Source organism: Dipodomys spectabilis, unplaced genomic scaffold (genome assembly GCF_019054845.1).
Source record: "Dipodomys spectabilis isolate Male_0828 unplaced genomic scaffold, ASM1905484v1 ptg000273l, whole genome shotgun sequence".
NCBI classification, from domain to species: Eukaryota; Metazoa; Chordata; class Mammalia; order Rodentia; family Heteromyidae; genus Dipodomys; species Dipodomys spectabilis.
The window spans coordinates 9830326-9841385 of NW_024870950.1; positions in this window are offsets into that span (position 1 = coordinate 9830326).

Below are 11060 nucleotides of genomic sequence, written 5' to 3' on the forward strand. Positions count from 1 at the left end.
TGTCTCCCAGCGTGATTTCTGTGTCTCTATGCAGCACACTGAAACTCAAGCAACAGGTACAATTCACCTAGACCTTGCCCAGCCAGGAGTTTGGACCTGACAGGGAGTAGGTGGGGACATAGGAAAGGCTGGGTAAGGCTGTTCCTGTTAGAGAGTGCCACTGACAGGGCAGAGGTCACAGGAAATTAGTGGCCAGCACTCTTGGTGGGAGGCCTTCCTTTCTCCTACTTTCCTTTGCCCTCATCCACAGGTGCTGTGTTGTTTCTGTTGCCCTCGAGATTCTTGGAACTGTCACTGTGGTGAAGATTGTATTGGAGAAATTCAGGGCTGGTCTGCAGAGAAGCAGGCTTAGGATTCCATAGATGCACAATGCCCTCACCTCCCATGGGGCAAAGCTGAGCACTTGGAGCATAAGCAGGGAGCTATGACTGTGTTCATTTTGACATTGCTCCTTGAACTCATTGCTCTTATACTACCAAGTCCACTTTCAAGTTTCTCCATCCCCCAGAGTCATGAGGGTTCACATGGATGCTTCCACAATTAGGAACTGCTTTTCCATTTAAACATAGTTGTCACTGTGGCATTTTTAAGGACCCATGATCCTATTCTGTGGCTTCCCTGGTGGCTGAGGTCAAGGGCAGGCCTGATAAACCTTTATAAACCTGATAAACACACCTGATAAACCTTTAAAAGGAACTTGCTGGTTGCAGCACTGTGAAGAGACAGGGCTCTATGGGCCTGTGGTAATCTGGGAGCCAGTTCTATAACTGGGAGTGTGTACAACATAGATCCTGCTAAGATGCAGTGAGACACCAGGAGCCAAGCGCTTCAGCAAAGCCTGACTTTCCCTAGGAAGTGTGCCAGGCTCAACCTCACACTATCTTTACTGCCTGTGAGAACCAGCTTTGATTTTTCAATCTGGTGCACCACCAGTCTACAGCCAGGCACCACAAACTTTCCTTCTTGATACCCTTCCTACTCTCTTGGCAGGACTTGGCTAAAGATTCTCTGACCTCCATTCCAGCCACACAATCTGATGTGCACACATGGTCTTCAATCCGATTAAGTGTCCCATTATAGAGAGGAGACCCTTCTACCCAGATCTGGGCAGATGCTCTTGGTAGACTTACACACAGTTTGGAGATTAAACAAAGAGATGGATCACCATCAGCACACATTTACTGCAGAGCCTCTAGCCACAGATTAATGATTCACTCTTGCTTATAGGCTAGGGTTTTTTGATTTTGTTTTTTTTTAGTGGATTCATAGGAATGTTAGTATAGTCTGGTAGGTGATGACTAAAAGAAAAAGTAACTAATGTGGTACTTCTGGCCCTGGATTCATTGTATGTGTGTGTGTGTGTGTGTGTGTGTGTGTGTGTGTGTGTGTGTGTGTGTGCTGGTACTGGGGCTTGAACTGAGAGCCTGAGAGGTATCCCTTAGCTTGTTCACTCAAGGCTAGTGCTGCACTCGACTGGAGCTAAAGCTCTATTGCCAGCTTTTTGCTGCTTAACAGGAGAGAAGAATCTCATGGACTTTCCTACACAGGCTGGCTTCAAACTGAGGCCTCACATCTCAGTCCCTGTATAGGCCACCAGCCTGTACCTCATGCATTCTGTGGAGGTTAATCAGGAAGTAAGGAAGGGACTGAAGCAGAGGGTGATAGCTCAATGTCCTGGTCTGTTGCCAGCCAAATGGGAAACAGCAGACAAGGGGAGAAATTGAGGCTGGAGTGTGTGAAAATCCAAGCAATGGTCTAGAGCCTCAGGATAAGGACATTTGGCTGCTCAGATTCAACAGTTCTCTCTGACCTTCATTCTCCTAACCTAATCAGCATCTGGGCTGGGGAGCTGAGCGTCTAGGTCCTTGATGTTCAGGATCCAGTAACAAGTTCTATGAATTTTACTGAAAATCACAAGGCTTCCTGTTAATATCATGGTTGTGGTGTCCACTGCAAGGCTGAAGTTTCCCAGGTGCCCTGCCACTTCCTGCATCATCATTCAGAGACCCTGGCATCCACAATAACCATGTTAATAGTAAAAACATGGAATGAAAGGATTTTTGAAGCATTTCTGTATGTTTGAGAGGTTGATGAAAACTTACATATCCCTAGTGATATGGACAAAGACAGGGCGACAGAGACAGAATAGAAAGACAAAGTCAAAGGGAGAAGGAGAGAGAGGGAAAAAGAGAGATAGGCAGACACACAGACAGAGGCAAATACAGACATGGACATATAGACACAGAGAGACAACCAAAGAGAGAAACAGAGAAAGCAAGCAAGCAAGACACAAGCCTGGTGCCAGTGGCTTATACATGTAATCCTAGCATCTCAGGAAGCATAGAATTGAGGATCTTGGTCCAAAGCCAGTCTAGGTAATACTTTTTATCTCCAATTAGACAATCAAAAACCCAGATTAAAATCCAATGGGAATGAAAATATGTGTCTTCAAAAAGTTAGGTTTGAAAGTGTCCTAAACAACTAGATTACAAATAACAAAGAAAGCTGGGATGTAGCTCAATGGCAAAGCACTTCATGAGCAAGTACAATGTTCTGGATTCAATCCCCAGTACCAAGAAAAGAGAAAACACACACACACACACACACACACACACAAACACATACACACACACGCGGACACACACACACACGCGCGTGCGCACACACACACACACACACACACACACACAGAGCAAAGAATGTCTCACACTCAGATGTGCACCCAGTTGTTGTGGTTAAAAATGATGTGTGCTAACAACCAAGATTCAGAACATTATAAGGGAATACTTCTCAAAACTCTATGCTAATAAATTTGAGAACTTGACAGAAATGGACCTTTTCCTAGCAAATATTGACATACCAAAACTAAACCAAGATGAGTTAAACTATCTTAACAGGCCCATATCAAGCACTGAAATAGAAACAACAATAAGAGACCTCCCAGCTAAGAAAAATCCAGGACCAGATGGTTTTACAGCGGAATTTTACAAGGCCTTCAAAGCAGAGCTCACACCAATACTCCTCCAACTCTTCAATGAAATTGAAAGAGAAAGCTCACTACTGAACACATTCTATGAAGCCATCATAACGCTCATCCCAAAACCAGGCAAGGACTCATCAAAGAAAGAGAACTATAGACCCATTTCTTTGATGAACATTGATGCAAAACTTCTCAACAAAATTTTGGCCAATCGACTTCAACAATTCATCCAAAAAATCATACACCACGATCAAACAGGATTCATTTCAGGGATGCAAAGCTGGTTCAATATATGCAAATCAATTAATATTATTCATCACATCAACAGCAGCAAGAATAAGAACCACATGGTTATCTCAATAGATGCAGAAAAAGCATTCGACAAGATCCAACACCCCTTCATGATGAAGGTTTTGGAAAAATTAGGAATCCATGGAACATTCCTCAATACAGTAAAGGCTGTATATGACAAACCTATAGCCAGCATTATACTCAATGGTGAAAAACTAAAGCCATTTCCTCTTAACTCAGGAACAAGACAAGGATGCCCACTCTCTCCACTTCTCTTCAATCTAGTATTAGAATGCCTACCTACAGCAATAAGACAAGATGCAGACATAAAGGGGATCCAAATAGGGAAAGAAGAAATAAAACTCTTCCTCTTTGCAGATGACATGATCTTGTATTTAAAGAATCCCATAGATTCCACTTCCAAATTACTCAAGCTGATTCAAAACTTTGGCAAAGTAGCAGGTTATAAAATTAACCCCAAAAAATCAATGGCTTTTCTGTATGCCAACAATGAGAAAAGTGTGGCTGAAATTAGGAAAGCAACTCCATTTGTAATAGCCCCACAAAAAATAAAATACCTAGGAATTAACTTAACTAAAGAAGTGAAGGACCTTTATGATGAAAACTTTAAAATCTTGAAAAAGGAAATCCACACAGAACTAAAAAAATGGCAAAGACTCTCATGCTCCTGGATTAGAAAGATTAACATCGTGAAAATGGCAATACTTCCCAAGGCTATCTACAAATTCAACGCAATATCTATCAAAATTCCAACCTCATTCTTCAAGGAAATAGAAGAGGCAATCCAAAAATTCATATGGAACAATAAAAGACCCCGAATAGCAAAAACGCTCCTCAACGGAAAGAACACTGCTGGAGGAATATCAATACCAAATTTCAAACTCTACTATAAAGCCATAGTAATCAAAACAGCTTGGTATTGGCATAAGAACAGACCTCAGGACCAATGGAATAGAATTGAAAACCCAGAAATGAACCTACAGACCTATAGCCATCTAATCTTCGATAAGGGAGCTAAAACAATAGAATGGAAGAAAGACAGCCTCTTCAGTAAATGGTGCTGGCAAAATTGGTTAACTACATGTAGAAAACTAAAGTTAGATCCTTATATATCACCCTGCACCAGAATCAACTCCAAATGGATCAAGACCTTGAAGTCAAAGCAGACACTCTGAAAACATTACAGGATGGAATAGGAGAAACCCTAGGTCTCCTTGGCTCAGGCTGAAATTTTTTGAATAGACACCCGGAAACACAATGAATCAAAGAAAGGTTGGACAAATGGGATTGCATAAAGTTGCAGAGCTTCTGCAGGGCAAATGACATAGCTAGCAAGATCAATAGAAAGCCCATGGATTGGGAGAAGATCTTTACTAGCCATACAACGGACAAGGGTCTCATATCTAAAATATACTTAGAACTCAAAAAATTAAACCCCCCAACAACAAATCCTCAAAGAAACAACTGCCCAATAAATAAGTGGGCGAAAGACTTAAAGAGAAACTTCTCTGAAGAAGAAAGAAGGATGGCCAATAGACACATGAAGAAATGTTCAACATCCCTAGCCATAAAAGAAATGCAAATCAAAACAACATTGAGATATCACCTCACCCAAGTTAGAATGGCAAAAATCAAGAACTCTAACAACAACAGATGCTGGAGGGGATGTGGACAGAAAGGAACCTTACTTCATTGTTGGTGGGAATGTAAACTTGTTCAACTGAAAGACCCCAGACTCACTGGGATGCTTTCTTCAACGGGAGGGCACCCCAAGAACCAAGACTCCAAACCAACAGATGCAACAAGCAAGAGGATTTTATTAGGCGTTTGCGCAAACGGGCTCCCCTTCCAAGGCAGACTGGAAGCCCCGAGCAGTGGTTACAGGCACTTTTAAAGACAAAAACCACAGGATTAGCATAAGACCCCAGGCTCCCCAGGATTGGCTCAGGTTAAAAATTATCATATACTCCAGCAATCATTTTGTTGTGTGGGAAGTCTTGTAACACTAGTGGTAAACTGGTTGGCTCTCTAGGGGGAGGCTTCCCTGGGGGGGAGAGTCCACATAGTTACAGGCTCGTGATTGGTTGACATTTGACTTAGTTTGCTGGGCTCGCCAGATGGTCCTTGTCTTGAGCCCCTTGCTGAGAGTTTCTAAACAGGAATTTAGAAGAACATACTCTCTTGTTCTTTATGTTTGCAGACCTTGTCCCTGGGCCGGCCTGCATCTGGACTTTGTAACTTTTTACTTATTTCTGGGAGGGGAAGAGTCAGTGTTAGCGCAAGCAGGTTTACAGAAGCAGAATTAGCAGTTAGCATATTGTAAAATGAACATAGCCCCAATTTCAATCTTTCATTCCCTCCTCTTGTCTTTGGACTAATTTTAATCTTAAAATTTAGGGTGTCTCTATATTATCTTGTGGTGTGTCAGTTGTTCTCAATGCTTGGTATTTGGATCTCAGAACTAATAGACGGACTGAGCTGATCTTTTTCTTTTACAAGTCTGTTGAGTATACAAGGTCCGATTGTAACAAAAGTAACAGTTGACCAGGGCCCCTTACATTTTTTTCCACCAGTCCTGACTCCGTGTATCACAGTTAACTTAATTTTATATCAGCTGTACTTGTAAGCTCCAATTTTAAGACATACTCATACCATCTGCGACATACTTAAACTTTCTGAGGTTTGTCTTCTTTAAAGACAATCCTTACTTTTCAAATCCTTTCTTATCCAAAGGGGATACCAATTTTTCCCCAATTCCTTTCCCAAGGCTTTCTTTACTAACCCCCTCTCCTTTTCAGTTTATTACTTCCATTGATAACATACTCAGGTTATTACCATACCAGAGCCAAACTAGGCTATGACCAGTGGATTTCCAGTCACTATGCACTGAATTGCCTAAGGCAAGCAAGCCAGTGATATCCTTGTCCCCAATATCCACTATGGGAAGAGAGGGTTTCTGGATATTACCCAAAAGAATGTCCCACAAGATCTTGGATTTAGCAGCAGTCAAACAGGAAGCAGACTCAGGTGATGGAATCAGGCAGGAGTTTCTCCAGGTGGCTGTCAGGCCGTCGTTGAACTTTACCCATTAGGGTATGCAGCAGCAGCAGCAGGGTCTCTCGGTGGCTTCAAGGGACTGTCACACCTCATGCTGTAAATTCCTACACAGACTGGTTAAAGATACATTGCATAGGCTTGGCAGGTTTTGATCCTGCTGGTTTTTAAGATCTTTAAACAATAGCCCAGGACAATTTACCAAAATCACAACTTTTTTACTAGCCAGATATTTTTGTAAATAGACACAGAAGGCTCAGTCTTGTAACCATCTTGTAACCATCTCTGACAGATGCAGTCTCCACACCTTGCACACCTATAACAGTTAACACTATTTTTATGTCTTTTTTTAAAAAAATTATTTTATCTATTTTGCCTCATTTCTCCAAAACTGACTCTGGACCCTTGATCTTAAAATGGGGGTAGAAGAGCGAAGGTCCATCTTCTGTAACTTTTTCAAGCTGACTTCAGGGGCGTTGATCTTACCTAGCCAGGAACCTATAACCTTAGCCTATTTTACAAAGAGGCCATCAGGGTTAGATGTCATTAAGAACAATATTTTGACAACTGCACAGACCTTTTCTCCGGCTACAGCAGTGTAGCTTGTTTAGCACTCTGGTTTGCAAAAACATCCTTTTGGATGACTTAGGAACGTGATCTTTAGTGACCCTAACAATGCCTAAGTTACCTTTGCAGGCCTTTAGACAGATATCAATGGACTCTCTGGTTTACAAACTTTTTCCTGAGCAGATGAATTTCATGTAACTAGTGTCAGCTCAATTGTTACTGCCAATTAAAGCTTTTGGCACATAAAGGGGTTGAGATTTAAACTATCCCCCACATTTCATAACATTAGCTTTTTACTATCACAGAGGACTGGCAAGTGGCAAGTTCCTGTTCCTTACAAGGTAGTCATGAACATTAGGCATGCTTACAAACTCTTCCCATGACCTCCCGGCTCTGACCAGTTTTGAAGGGCCACGCACAAATGACTCTAGGATCTGACATTTCTGCCATCCAAGCAGTGGCTTACTGCCTCTGGATGCTCCTCCAATGCTTTTGTCCCAGGAGTGTCTTCTCCACATTGGGGTAAATGCCTCATTGGCATTTCCCTTTAGCTGGTCACTGGACTTGAACTCGGGCCTGAGCACTGTCCCTCAGCTCTCCAGCTCAAGGCTAGCACTCTGCCACTTTGAGTCCCAAAGCAACTCTGCTTGCTCTTTCAGCACTCTGCTGGCTGAGTAGAGGTGACAGTCTCACAGGAACCTTTTTGTGCCCGGGCTGGCCTTGAACCAGTTTCAGATCAATGAGTCTTATAAAAGGCCATCTTACTCCAATTAAAAGCAACAAGGGGGTCAACATAGAAGTAGCTTTTAAGCATGCTCTTACCTAAAACTTATTGAGAGTCAAAGTTACATCTGACAAACTTTTAAGAATCCTCTGTGGTTTGCTCTGGACTTTGCTGGAAACTTAAAAAAAAACAACCTATAAGAGCAAACTGGAATAGCAATCATTTTGATAATCCTAATTTTAATGTTAACACATCCAAGGGGAAGTTTTAGCAATACTAATCAGATCATCACATCACTCATTTTAACCATCATGTTTTCAGTCTGTATCTGCAGGGAAAAGAGAGAGAACAAAGATGGGCCACTCAGCCCCTTCTATGGAATGGGCACGCACCCAATCCGACTCTTTAGGGTTAGATGAACTGTGTTTGTGCCAGCTTACCCTCTTTCACCATGCGTGGCCTCCTCCCAGGGCCTGTCCCACCATGCATGACCAGCTGAACTGCACTTCTGCTCGTTCACCCCTCACCCCTAAAGATAGGTCTTCTGTTGGCTTTTAAGTTTTTCCCCGTCTCTTCTCTTGGTTCTCGAATGAAATACACAGTTTTAGACAGACAGAACAGGTAACATCTTTGACAGTGTTAAACTAACCTTTACATTTAAATTTTAACTCACCCAATTGTTACAGCATGCTGACAATTCTTATCACAGACATACACAAAACACACGGATCTTAAAGCACGCAAAAATCAAAATCAGTCGTACGTACACCTTTTAAAGTTTTTAAACAAAAATTTAAGACAGTATTTCTTTTAAACTAGGTACCTTTGTTGGGCTTTATTTTCCCAGAGCTTGTTTGTCTAGCAAGGCAACTCACTAATTAGTCTTTTGAATCCCTTCTGTTGGAGGAGGTCTGGGGGAGGGGGTCACTTTAAACTAAACTGGCCAGATTGTTTATCCAATTTAGACAAGAGCTCTTTACAAATTGTTACATTGTCAGGACTAGCTGAAAAAGTCCAAACTAGGTACACAGCCTTCTACACCCTCCCTGCTGGCAGCCTCCACAAGGAGAAAATGCTGCCTGAGGCTAGAAGGGAACCAAACTAGCCCAGTAACCGTCCATGCCTCACAGGGAGGGTGGGCAGAGCAGGTCTGAGACCGAGCCCAGCTGGAACTTTTACTCCCCCAGAGATGTTCAATTAAATAACAAAAACACAGATAAACACAAAAACCAAGGATCCACATTTAAAACTGGTACCAATTCTAAAACAGAACTAGACAAGGACTGAAGGCTGAGTTGGGGACTAATGGGCCCCAATTTATTCCTACCGGAACTCTGTGCTGCTCCCACTCAGCAAGCTGAATCCAGAGTCTGCTGAGTGAGCCTGCCACTCACCCAGAACTTCCCTACCCCAGAAAACATAAAACAAACACACACTAAAGTTAACAAGACAAAGTGGCCACAAAGACAAAATCAAGTCTCAGTGAATGGGGCCACATCTCACCACCATTCACTTACCAGGGGACTCAACCCCCCTATCACCTCCAGAGGATTTTTCTCTTAGATTCCTGCAGACGTTGACCCAGGGGCCTTCCAAGGCTGAGAATTCCCAGTCATCTTGGGGCAAGGGACAAAAGTCCCTAGCGGCCGTCCCCTCAGACTGACAGGTTCTCCCCCACGCTCAGACCCCCCCAAGCCAAGGCCCAAGGCTGAGATCTAACTGGGGCCACTCGCAGGTGGTCAGTGGCAATTTCATAATTGACAAACAAGCAAGTTACAAAAGCAGAACCAGCAGTTTTCAAACGAACTAGGACAAGGTCTCGAGTGTCCTAGGAGTGGGCTCACTTGTTGTCCCATCTCTATAGAGAATACAAAACACACACTAAAAACGAGTAACACTGAACAGAGACAGACAAAACCAGACGCCGCGCGGCAACCGAGTGCAGATGAGGAAGGAATTACAGATGGGAGTGGCTGGCCTCGCCTTAACTCCCCAGAACAGAGACACTCGGATCTCCTCCTTCCTCCAGACGACCCTGGAGCAGGACTCCAGGGTGGGACCAGGGTACTGGGCACATCTGCTTTTCCCTCTGGCCCAAATACAGATTCAGACGACCCTGGAGCAGGACTCCAGGGCGGGACTAGGGTACTGGGCTCGTCTGCTTTTCCCTCTAGTCCAAATACAGATTTGGATCCCAGAATGCAAAACGGAAATGACAAACACGAAAGACACGAGACACAAGAGCTCTATCTTACCTCCTACCGGTCCTGGAATTTGGGGTCTGGGGGCGCCTGGATCCCGGACGAGCCCCCAACTGAAAGACCCCAGACTCACTGGGATGCTTTCTTCAACGGGAGGGCACCCCAAGAACCAAGACTCCAAACCAGCAGATGCAACAAGCAAGAGGATTTTATTAGGCGTTTGCGCAAACGGGCTCCCCTTCCAAGGCAGACTGGAAGCCCCAAGCAGTGGTTACAGGCACTTTTAAAGACAAAAACCACAGGATTAGCATAAGACCCCAGGCTCCCCAGGATTGGCTCAGGTTAAAAATTATCATATACTCCAGCAATCATTTTGTTGTGTGGGAAGTCTTGTAACACTAGTGGTAAACTGGTTGGCTCTCTAGGGGGAGGCTTCCCTGGGGGGGGGAGTCCACATAGTTACAGGCTCGTGATTGGTTGACATTTGACTTAGTTTGCTGGGCTCGCCAGATGGTCCTTGTCTTGAGCCCCTTGCTGAGAGTTTCTAAACAGGAATTTAGAAGAACATACTCTCTTGTTCTTTATGTTTGCAGACCTTGTCCCTGGGCCGGCCTGCATCTGGACTTTGTAACTTTTTACTTATTTCTGGGAGGGGAAGAGTCAGTGTTAGCGCAAGCAGGTTTACAGAAGCAGAATTAGCAGTTAGCATATTGTAAAATGAACATAGCCCCAATTTCAATCTTTCACAACCACTTTGGAAAGCAGTATGGAGGTTCCTCAAAAGACTTCACATAGAACTCCCCTATGACCCAGCAATCCCACTTTTGGGCATTTACTAAATGTTTACAAACAAGACCACACTAAAGCTACCAGCACAACAATGTTTATTGCAGCATTATTTACCATAGCTAAGATATGGAACCAACCCAGATGCCCCTCAGTAGATGAATGGATCAAGAAAATGTGGTATATATACACAATGGAATTCTATGCCTCCATCAGAAAGAATGACATTGCCCCATTTGTTAGGAAATGGAAAGGCTTGGAAAAAATTATATTAAGTGAAGTAAGCCAGGCCCAAAGAAACATAGGTCCCATGGTTTCCCTTATTTGCAATATCTAGTATATGTATGAGTCAAGCGGAAAAGGTCAGATAATGTGATGTCAGGAAAATGAACCCTCAGATATGTATTTTAATGTTTTTTTCTTTCATGCACGTGTT